Genomic DNA, 9,207 nt, shown 5'->3' with positions numbered 1-9,207 from the left:
AGCCTCCCCCACCAAAGGCAACACTTACCCAGGTCCTAGTGGAGCTTTCCAGGGCAAGCTCTCCTGAGGGCTGCTCCTCAGTTTCTCCTCTGCCCGACTACTGTGTAAGGCGGCCGGGCTCTAGGAAGGGGGCCCAGCTCAGAGCCTTGCCTCCCACCCTAAGGCTCCTTTCGAGACACACCTGTAACAAAGCAATCTTAGGACACACAATTCAAACTGCTACACACATGGGAAAACTGTAACTAACCAGAACCAGTGAAGGAAACCACCAGACACAGACTGTTGGATACTTACCCCCGGCTGGCTCAGGGCTCAGCCGCCCCCAAAGGCAACACTTACCCAGGTCCTAGTGGAGCTTTCCAAGGCAAGCCCTGCTAAGAGCTGCTCCTCAGTTTCCCCTCTGCCAGAGTACTGTGTAAGGCGGCCGGGTTCTAGGTAGGAGGCCCAGCTCAGAGCCTTGCCTCCCACCCTAAGACTCCTTTCAAGACACACCTGTAACAAAGCAATCTCAGGACACAATTCAAACTGCTACGCACATGGGGAAACCGTAACTGTAACCAGCACCAGTGAAACCAATCACCACACACAGACTGTGGGATCCTCACACCCGGCTGGCTCAGGGCACAGCCTCCCCCACCAAAGGCAACACTTACCCAGGTCCTAGTGGAGCTTTCCAGGGCAAGCTCTCCTGAGGGCTGCTCCTCAGTTTCCCCTCTGCCAGAGTACTGTGTAAGGCGGCCGGGCTCTAGGTAGGAGGCCCAGCTCACAGCCTTGCCTCCCACCCTAGGGCTCCTTCAAGACACACCTGTAACAAAGCAATCTCAGGACACACAATTCAAACTGCTACACACATGGGAAAACCGTAACTGTAACCAGAACCAGTGAAGGAAACCACCAGACACAGACTGTGGGATACTCACACCCGGCTGGCTCAGGGCACAGCCTCCCCCACCAAAGGCAACACTTACCCCAGCTCCTAGTGGAGCTTTCCAAGGCAAGCTCTGCTAAGGGCTGCTCCTCAGTTTCTCCTCTGCCCGACTACTGCGTAAGGCGGCCGGGCTCTAGGTAGGAGGCCCAGCTCACAGCCTTGCCTCCCACCCTAGGGCTCCTTTCGAGACACACCTGTAACAAAGCAATCTTAGGACACACAATTCAAACTGCTACACACATGGGAAAACCGTAACTGTAACCAGCACCAGTGAAACCAATCACCACACACAGACTGTGGGATCCTCACACCCGGCTGGCTCAGGGCACAGCCTCCCCCACCAAAGGCAACACTTACCCAGGTCCTAGTGGAGCTTTCCAGGGCAAGCTCTCCTGAGGGCTGCTCCTCAGTTTCTCCTCTGCCCGACTACTGTGTAAGGCGGCCGGGCTCTAGGAAGGGGGCCCAGCTCAGAGCCTTGCCTCCCACCCTAAGGCTCCTTTCGAGACACACCTGTAACAAAGCAATCTTAGGACACACAATTCAAACTGCTACACACATGGGAAAACTGTAACTAACCAGAACCAGTGAAGGAAACCACCAGACACAGACTGTTGGATACTTACCCCCGGCTGGCTCAGGGCTCAGCCGCCCCCAAAGGCAACACTTACCCAGGTCCTAGTGGAGCTTTCCAAGGCAAGCCCTGCTAAGAGCTGCTCCTCAGTTTCCCCTCTGCCAGAGTACTGTGTAAGGCGGCCGGGTTCTAGGTAGGAGGCCCAGCTCAGAGCCTTGCCTCCCACCCTAAGACTCCTTTCAAGACACACCTGTAACAAAGCAATCTCAGGACACAATTCAAACTGCTACGCACATGGGGAAACCGTAACTGTAACCAGCACCAGTGAAACCAATCACCACACACAGACTGTGGGATCCTCACACCCGGCTGGCTCAGGGCACAGCCTCCCCCACCAAAGGCAACACTTACCCAGGTCCTAGTGGAGCTTTCCAGGGCAAGCTCTCCTGAGGGCTGCTCCTCAGTTTCCCCTCTGCCAGAGTACTGTGTAAGGCGGCCGGGCTCTAGGTAGGAGGCCCAGCTCACAGCCTTGCCTCCCACCCTAGGGCTCCTTCAAGACACACCTGTAACAAAGCAATCTCAGGACACACAATTCAAACTGCTACACACATGGGAAAACCGTAACTGTAACCAGAACCAGTGAAGGAAACCACCAGACACAGACTGTGGGATACTCACACCCGGCTGGCTCAGGGCACAGCCTCCCCCACCAAAGGCAACACTTACCCAGCTCCTAGTGGAGCTTTCCAAGGCAAGCTCTGCTAAGGGCTGCTCCTCAGTTTCTCCTCTGCCCGACTACTGTGTAAGGCGGCCGGGCTCTAGGAAGGAGGCCCAGCTCAGAGCCTTGCCTCCCACCCTAGGGCTCCTTTCGAGACACACCTGTAACAAAGCAATCTTAGGACACACAATTCAAACTGCTACACACATGGGAAAACCGTAACTGTAACCAGCACCAGTGAAACCAATCACCACACACACAGACTGTGGGATCCTCACACCCGGCTGGCTCAGGGCACAGCCTCCCCCACCAAAGGCAACACTTACCCAGGTCCTAGTGGAGCTTTCCAGGACAAGCTCTCCTGAGGGCTGCTCCTCAGTTTCCCCTCTGCCAGAGCACTGTGCAAGGCGGCCGGGCTCTAGGAAGGGGGCCCGGCTCAGAGTTCTGCCTCCCCCCTGCAAGGCAGCGCTCCCCCACACACAGTGTAAATCGCTGGGCACGTGGGAACCGTCCCTGGACCCGGCCGAGTGGGGAATCCCCCCTCCCCCCAGGCTCGGGGCACGGACCCGGCGGGGCGGGTTTCACGGGCTCCTCCCCCCGCTCCCGGCTTCGGGCTCAGGGCTCCTGCAGCGGAGCAGCCCCATGGCCGGGCTGGCCCCGCGTCTCGGAGCCTGCCCAGGGGCGCTCGCGGGGGGGGGGGGAGGGGGGCGCGGCTGCTGCTGCTGCTGCTGCTGCGGGCGCGGGGCGGCTCCGACACTCACCTCGCCCGGCCGCTCCTGGGAGGAGGCTCCGAGGCGTCTCCTGGCTCCGCGCCGCCGCTGCACGAGTCCGCTGGAGAAACGCTGCCCCGGCCGGCGAGGGGGCGTGGCCGAGTAGGAGTGAAAGGGGTGTGGCCAAAAGAGGCCTTTTTATACCCTCCGGACTGGGCGATACCATGTGCCTGCAAGGTGGAGCGGGGGGGGGAACGCGCTGGGCCCCTCCGCTTTTTTGGTTCCGTCCACATTTGGCGGGAAAAGCGGCGCATGCGCAGACCCTGAACGCTGATGGTGGTTGGAAGGCTGGCGGTGGATTGTGGGCGGGGCAAAGGCGTAGGGGGCGGGGCGAGGGGTTCCGAGGCCAATGCGGTTCGGGGACAGGGGGCGGCACCAGTGTCTGCGGGGCTCGTGGTGCGGCTGCAGGAACTGGGCGAGCGGCTTCTCCGCGCTACTGGCCCCGCCCGCCCGGGCCCCGCTAACCCCGCCCCCTCCTGAGCCCGCCGCTTGCCGCGTCAGCGTCTCCCCTCTGCACGTGCAGATGTTGACAAGTGCCGGGGAAGAGCCTCAGCCAATAGCGGAGCCGCTTTCGTCGCGTGCTGGGGCAGTGACGCGGGTCGGGTCTGCGCCCGTGAATGGAAACGTGAACGGGGTTTGTGCACCGGCCGGTTAGCTCAGTTGGTTAGAGCGTGGTGCTAATAACGCCAAGGTCGCGGGTTCGATCCCCGTACGGGCCACAGCTCATTTTGTTCGGCCCGCGGCATTTGCCTTTTTAGTGCGGGGTGGGGGAGGCGCAAAGTGCAGGGAACCAAATGGACCCTTAGTAAAGTCTCCGGGCACCGCGGTGCTGCCGCCGCTTCTTGCCGGGCCAGTGGGTGGGATGAGGCACCGCTCCCAGGCCCGGCTGCGCAGGCTGCGGGGAAGCGCTGCTGGGCGCGGAGTCGGGTCGCTGCTCCCCGCGGGGCCCCTGCCTGCGCTGCCCTGTCTCCGGCCGCGCCGGCGCCTCCCTTCCCGCCCGCTGGCTGGGCTGCAGTTTCCTGGGGCGGCGGGTTAATGACCGCGCTGAGCGAGCGACTTTGTGGCTGGTGCCCCCCTGCTGTTTGCACCTGTCCCCTCCCTCCGGACGGAAAAGTGAAATGCCGCTGCCCGGTGGGCCCAGGGGAGCAAAAGGAGCTGTGGCCCGTACGGGGATCGAACCCGCGACCTTGGCGTTATTAGCACCACGCTCTAACCAACTGAGCTAACCGGCCAAGTGGTGCAAAGTTTCTCCACAGATCTACTCCCAGCTGTATCTTTCTGCCTCTGGTAAAGTTTCTCAGAAACATGTTCTAGGGTTCTGGTTCTAGTGCTATCACAGGGCAGTTTCATTCCCTCCCTTCATTCCACGAAAACAACTTCCTTAACCCTTTTGAGGACAGGATTTTGAAGGAAGAAACAAATTTTACTATGCAAATGAAAAGAGAACAATTCCCACCATAGGCGTGCACAGCACATTTCATTAGGGTGTGCACCCAAATAATTTTTTTAAAATGTACTCTTTGACGCCCCCCCCATTAGCCACATCCTCTGACCCCCATTAGCCACACCTCTGGGGGTAATACTTTTGGGGCAATGTGGACACATGACCAGAAATAAAAGGTGTCATGTGATCCCCCCACCCTGGCCGCTAAGGTCTTTTCCCACCATCCTCTTACCAATAGGGATTAGTTTGGCCCTCGCCAACCCCCCCCCCCATGCACCTATCCTGTAATTCCTTTAACCCAATGTGTGTGACATTAACTCGGGGCGGGGGGGTGGAGAGGCTGCGGGAAGTGCCCCCTCTAAGGGTACATCTAGACTACCGCGTTTTGTGGACGGAAGTTTTGTCGACAGATACTGTCGACAAAACTTCCGTCGACAAAGAGCGTACAGAAACATGGAGTTCTGTCGACAAAGCAAGCCGCTTTGTCGACAGAACTCCGTAGTCTGGACGCAGTGTTACAGGCAATAACACCTTCTGTCTGTCGACAGAAGGTGTTTTGCCTCGTAAAATGAGGTTTACCAGCGTCGACAAAACCGCGGAGTTCTGTCGACATTATGTCGACAGAACTCCGCGGTAGTGTAGACGCTGGTATTGTTTTGTCGACAAAAGTCCACTTTTGTCAACAAAACTAGGTAGTCTAGACACACCCTAATAAGAGTTTCCTCCCAAGAGCACAATAAATATTGTGTTGTGCACCAGTACTGAGTTCGTGGCTTGTTTGGATGTGCCACTGTGGCACCCAAGTTATTAATAAGTATCTTATAAACCTCTACCCTTTCCCTCTGCTGCCATATCTCCTCCTCTTGCTCCATCAGCTCCCCTGGTGCCTGCTGCCCCCTCCAATCCCTCACCCACCTCTGCTGTCCTGACTCCTGCCCTTCTCACTGCCTTCAGCCTTCCTGAGATCTGCCTCCCTCCACCAGCCCTTCTCTCCCCCCCCCCCGCGACCACTCCTCCAGTAGCCCCACTCGGATCATGTGAGCTACCCCTCCTCATCCCCTCTCCTAACACCTCCCACCACACACCTGCCCTGCCTCTCTCCACTGGTGCTGGTCCCTCCCCTACAGGTGTCTGCCCTTCTGCTTCACCCCCAGAATCCCCTGGCACCTGCACCTTCCCTTACCCCTGCAGCCTCCTGGTGCCTCCCCCTTCCCTCACTGCCCCTGCCCCCTTTGCCCTCTTTTTCCCTGATGACCACCCCCTCACTACCCTCTGCCTCTGTTCCCCTCATTCCCCTGTGCCCTAACACATGCCTTTCTCCATCCCTGCCTTCCTCATGCCCACCCCTTTTTTCAAGCCTTCTCCCGGCACCTCCCCTTCTCCCCTCTAGCCCCCCAAAGCCCTTCCCTTCTCCTCTCCTAGCACCATCCTGTCCCCCCTCTCACTGACACTTCCCCGCCTGCCCTTTTCCTCATTGTCTCCACTTGGCCCCTTGGCATTTGTCTCTCTCCTCCACTCTGTCCCTTGGTGCCTTCTTCTTTCTTCTCCTGACCTGCCCCTCTCCCCTCAGCACAAGCCCCTTCTTCTCTGACCCTTTCCCCCTATTTTTCCCTCCTCCTCCAGCAGCCGCCAGCTGGTCTGTAACAGAGTTCTAGGGTTGCCCTGACTGTCACCCTTCTGGTGCTCCCCCTACTCTGTCTCTTAGGTTTCTCAGCCTCCCTTTGGGCCACAAACCCCTACCCCGCAGTCTCTGGTTCCCAAAGTTCAGGCAGTCTCCCCATCACTTGGTGCCTGCACCGGGTCCAACTCAGGGTTGCCAGGTGTCCAGTTTTTGGGCCCTCTGTCTGGTAAAAAAAAATCCAGAAAATACCAGACACATGCAATGTCTGGCACTTCCTGGTTTTCCAGCTGGGTGCCAGACTGAAGCCTGGCGGTGGGAATGACTGGAAGGTGGGGCGCAATCGGCACTGGGAGCCTCTAGTGGGGGGGGGAAGGTCTGGTCAGGAAGAAGGTGGGGCAGGAAGCAGAGCTGGCGGGGGAAGGGGGACAGGGGCCCCAGGGCTGGCTGGGAGGAAGGGGGGCTGGGAGTGCAGGAAGCAGAGCTGGGGGGGAGGGTTGAGGAACGCAGGGTTGGCAGGGAGGAAGAGGGGGGCTAGGAGGAAGGGGGAATGGGAAGCAGCTCGGGGGGGGGCAGGGGCCAGCCACGCTGCCCCCCTCCAGACCAGCCGCACTGCCCCTGATCCCCCTCCCCTCCCCTGACCAGCCGCAATGCCCCCAACCCCCTCCCTTCCCTTCCCAGGCCAGCCTCATTGCCCCGACCCAGCCGCTCTGCCCCCCGACTCCCCTCCTGGGCCGGGCCAGGCCAGGCCAGGCCAGGCCAGCTGTGTTGCTCCAGATCCCGGGCCAGACCAGCCGCGCTGCGCCCCGCCCCACCCCGAGCCTGACCCCGACCCCGCGTCCCCCCTGCCCCGAGCCCAGCCGCGCTGCTCCCATTCCCTGCCCGGGGGCGGGCACAGCCGCTGCCCTCCTGCTCGGGTTTAAATTTACCTCGCTTGCTGGGGAAGTGGGGGTGATGATTCTGCTCCCTGCCGCCTGTTTCCGTGGGGTCCTAAGACCTGCCAGTTTTAACCACGCATGCGTGGCAAACCCTGCGCAGCGTCTGCTCCCCTGCGCACCCGGCACACCCCGTGCGCACGCCTATGATTCCCACAGCACAAGACAAAATTTTGGAGAGCGTAGGGCTGATTCCACAGAGCAGGGGGGCAATGACAAAGCCCTTCTAGGCCCACATTAACAGATGTTTCCTTTATATTTAAAAATATTTGCGGGATGTGTTCTGAAAATGGCCTGGTCAGTTATTCTTCCAAAAGCTCCTTTAGCATGTTTCTGGCTGGCTACTCTATGAAATTGCCAAAAACAAATATGATCCCACTGCAGGCTGAGGCCCACTAACTGCTGACAAGCACACAGTCCACAAATGGGAAAGGTTTCCTAAGACTGTAAGCCAAAGGGGAGTAATGGAACATCTTAATAAGAAATGTCTTGGTACAAAAACTCCCCAAAAACTAATGCACATACCGACCTAGATTCAGGACCAGGTTGAAATTGACAGCATGAAGAATAGTAAGTAAGCCCCCCCTTCCGTAAGGTGAGGGGTGGTAGCTAGGCAACAGAAGGTGGTAACCTGGTACGTAAAGAAATGATGTAAGTTGTTTGTACCTGTCTATAAAAGGACACCGCAGAGGGTGCTCTCCAGCTGACCTTCGGGGGGGGGGGGGGGGGGGGCGGGGCGCATTAGGCGCCTGAATGGCAGGTGTCATTGCCTAAACTTACAGAATGCACAGTAGCTTAACTTTGACTAACTGCTGTTAATAATTGATCTATGGCAATAGGCCTGCCCGGTGTTGGTACCTTGTCAACATGGGCCATAGTGCCCAGTGGTGTAACATTGTACTGATCTCTGTTACCAACTGGTAGAGCTTCGCATTTGACAATAAACCTGCTCGATTGATTTCAAACCTTGCCTGCATCTGTCGTTTCCGGGGCCTCTCAGAGATCTCCTGTGTTGACCCAAGTGCACGGGGTCTAACACTCTAGATAAAGGGAGTACCAATTGTTATGCACGCAGCCGAAAGTTTATTATCACCGACGGAGTAGAGGTCCTGTCAGCAGCGCTCCAGGACGACCCTGACCCGACGACGCTGACACTGACAGTCCAGACCACCGAAGGTACTGAGGTACGAAAACACCGAGGTACGACACAGGCTACCCGTCTTATGGCTTCTCTCCCCTAAGGCAGCCAGGACCGCTTCAACTCTAGCAATGGCAAGGGGCCACTAAGCTCAAGGGGCCTATGTACGCTGACCATACAAACTGATTTTTCCAGGACTGTCCTGATTTTAAGGACTCTGTTCCCGTGCCCCATCAAGTAGTGAAACATCCTGGAAAACCCCAGCCAGACATTTCACTACTTGACGGGGGCTCGGACTTGCAGGAAGAACTGACTGCAAGTCCATTGCTCCTGGTGTGACGCAGCGCAGCAACAGCAAGAGCAACAGCATTCTCCCTCCCGCCAGTGGAGCTTTGCCAGCTGGGGTGGGCTTCTGGTGGCATGTGCTTATGGCCACTCTACCACCCACTGCCCCAGCACCGCGCACTGCACGATCCCCTCCCTCCCCCACGGGACTGCCTCTGTCACACGGGGCCTCCGGTCCAGCCACGATGCATCCTCCTCCACATGTGCAAGCAGCAGCTTGTTACAGCAGCTGCTGCTGCTGGGAGGGAAAGGAGTGGCCAGGTTTGAGGCAAAGGCGCTGAGTAGTCACTCCCGGACCTCGGCACTTTTGACTTGCTGCCTGAGCCCTGGCAGGGGCCATGCGGAACCCGGCTGGGGTGCTGCCACCCTCTCGGGGTGCGCTCAGTGCCCCCCATGTGCTTCCACTTTCTCGCCCCTATACCCCTCCCCACCCCGCTGGGGAACAGCTGTGAGCCTGGTCTGGCGGGGAAGGTCGGGATTTCTCTACACACATCCCAAGCCCTCCCAGCAGGAAGCCCGACCTGGTGCTGCAGCCCCGCAGCTGTGCTGGGATCCCCACCGCATGGGCGGGGGGAGGGACTGAGCTCCCTCTCCCTTCCCACTCTTGGGGGAATGACAGCATGCTGCCTGGAGGCTTTCCCTGCTGCAACAGAGTCCCCCCTCACACCCATATCCTGCACCAAAATCCCCCTCACTCATTCCCCTTTCCTTGCCAAGACCCCACATTCCCAGGGCCGGAC

General features: G+C 58.7%; 2 non-coding genes across 2 annotated transcripts; one reads left to right on the top strand and one right to left on the bottom strand.

Moving 5' to 3' along the window:
• Nucleotides 1-3,632: 3,632 nt before the first annotated feature.
• On the top strand, nt 3,633-3,706 carry TRNAI-AAU (transfer RNA isoleucine (anticodon AAU)). Its single transcript has one exon. It is a non-coding gene; the product is annotated as a tRNA-Ile (tRNA).
• Nucleotides 3,707-4,145: 439 nt separating this feature from the next.
• TRNAI-AAU (transfer RNA isoleucine (anticodon AAU)) lies at nt 4,146-4,219 on the bottom strand. The gene has a single exon. It is a non-coding gene; the product is annotated as a tRNA-Ile (tRNA).
• Nucleotides 4,220-9,207: the final 4,988 nt, after the last annotated feature.

This window comes from Pelodiscus sinensis, chromosome 1 (genome assembly GCF_049634645.1).
Source record: "Pelodiscus sinensis isolate JC-2024 chromosome 1, ASM4963464v1, whole genome shotgun sequence".
Taxonomy (NCBI): Eukaryota; Metazoa; Chordata; order Testudines; family Trionychidae; genus Pelodiscus; species Pelodiscus sinensis.
Note: the sequence above shows the minus strand (reverse complement) of the source record. Positions and strands in the feature narration are given on the sequence as shown.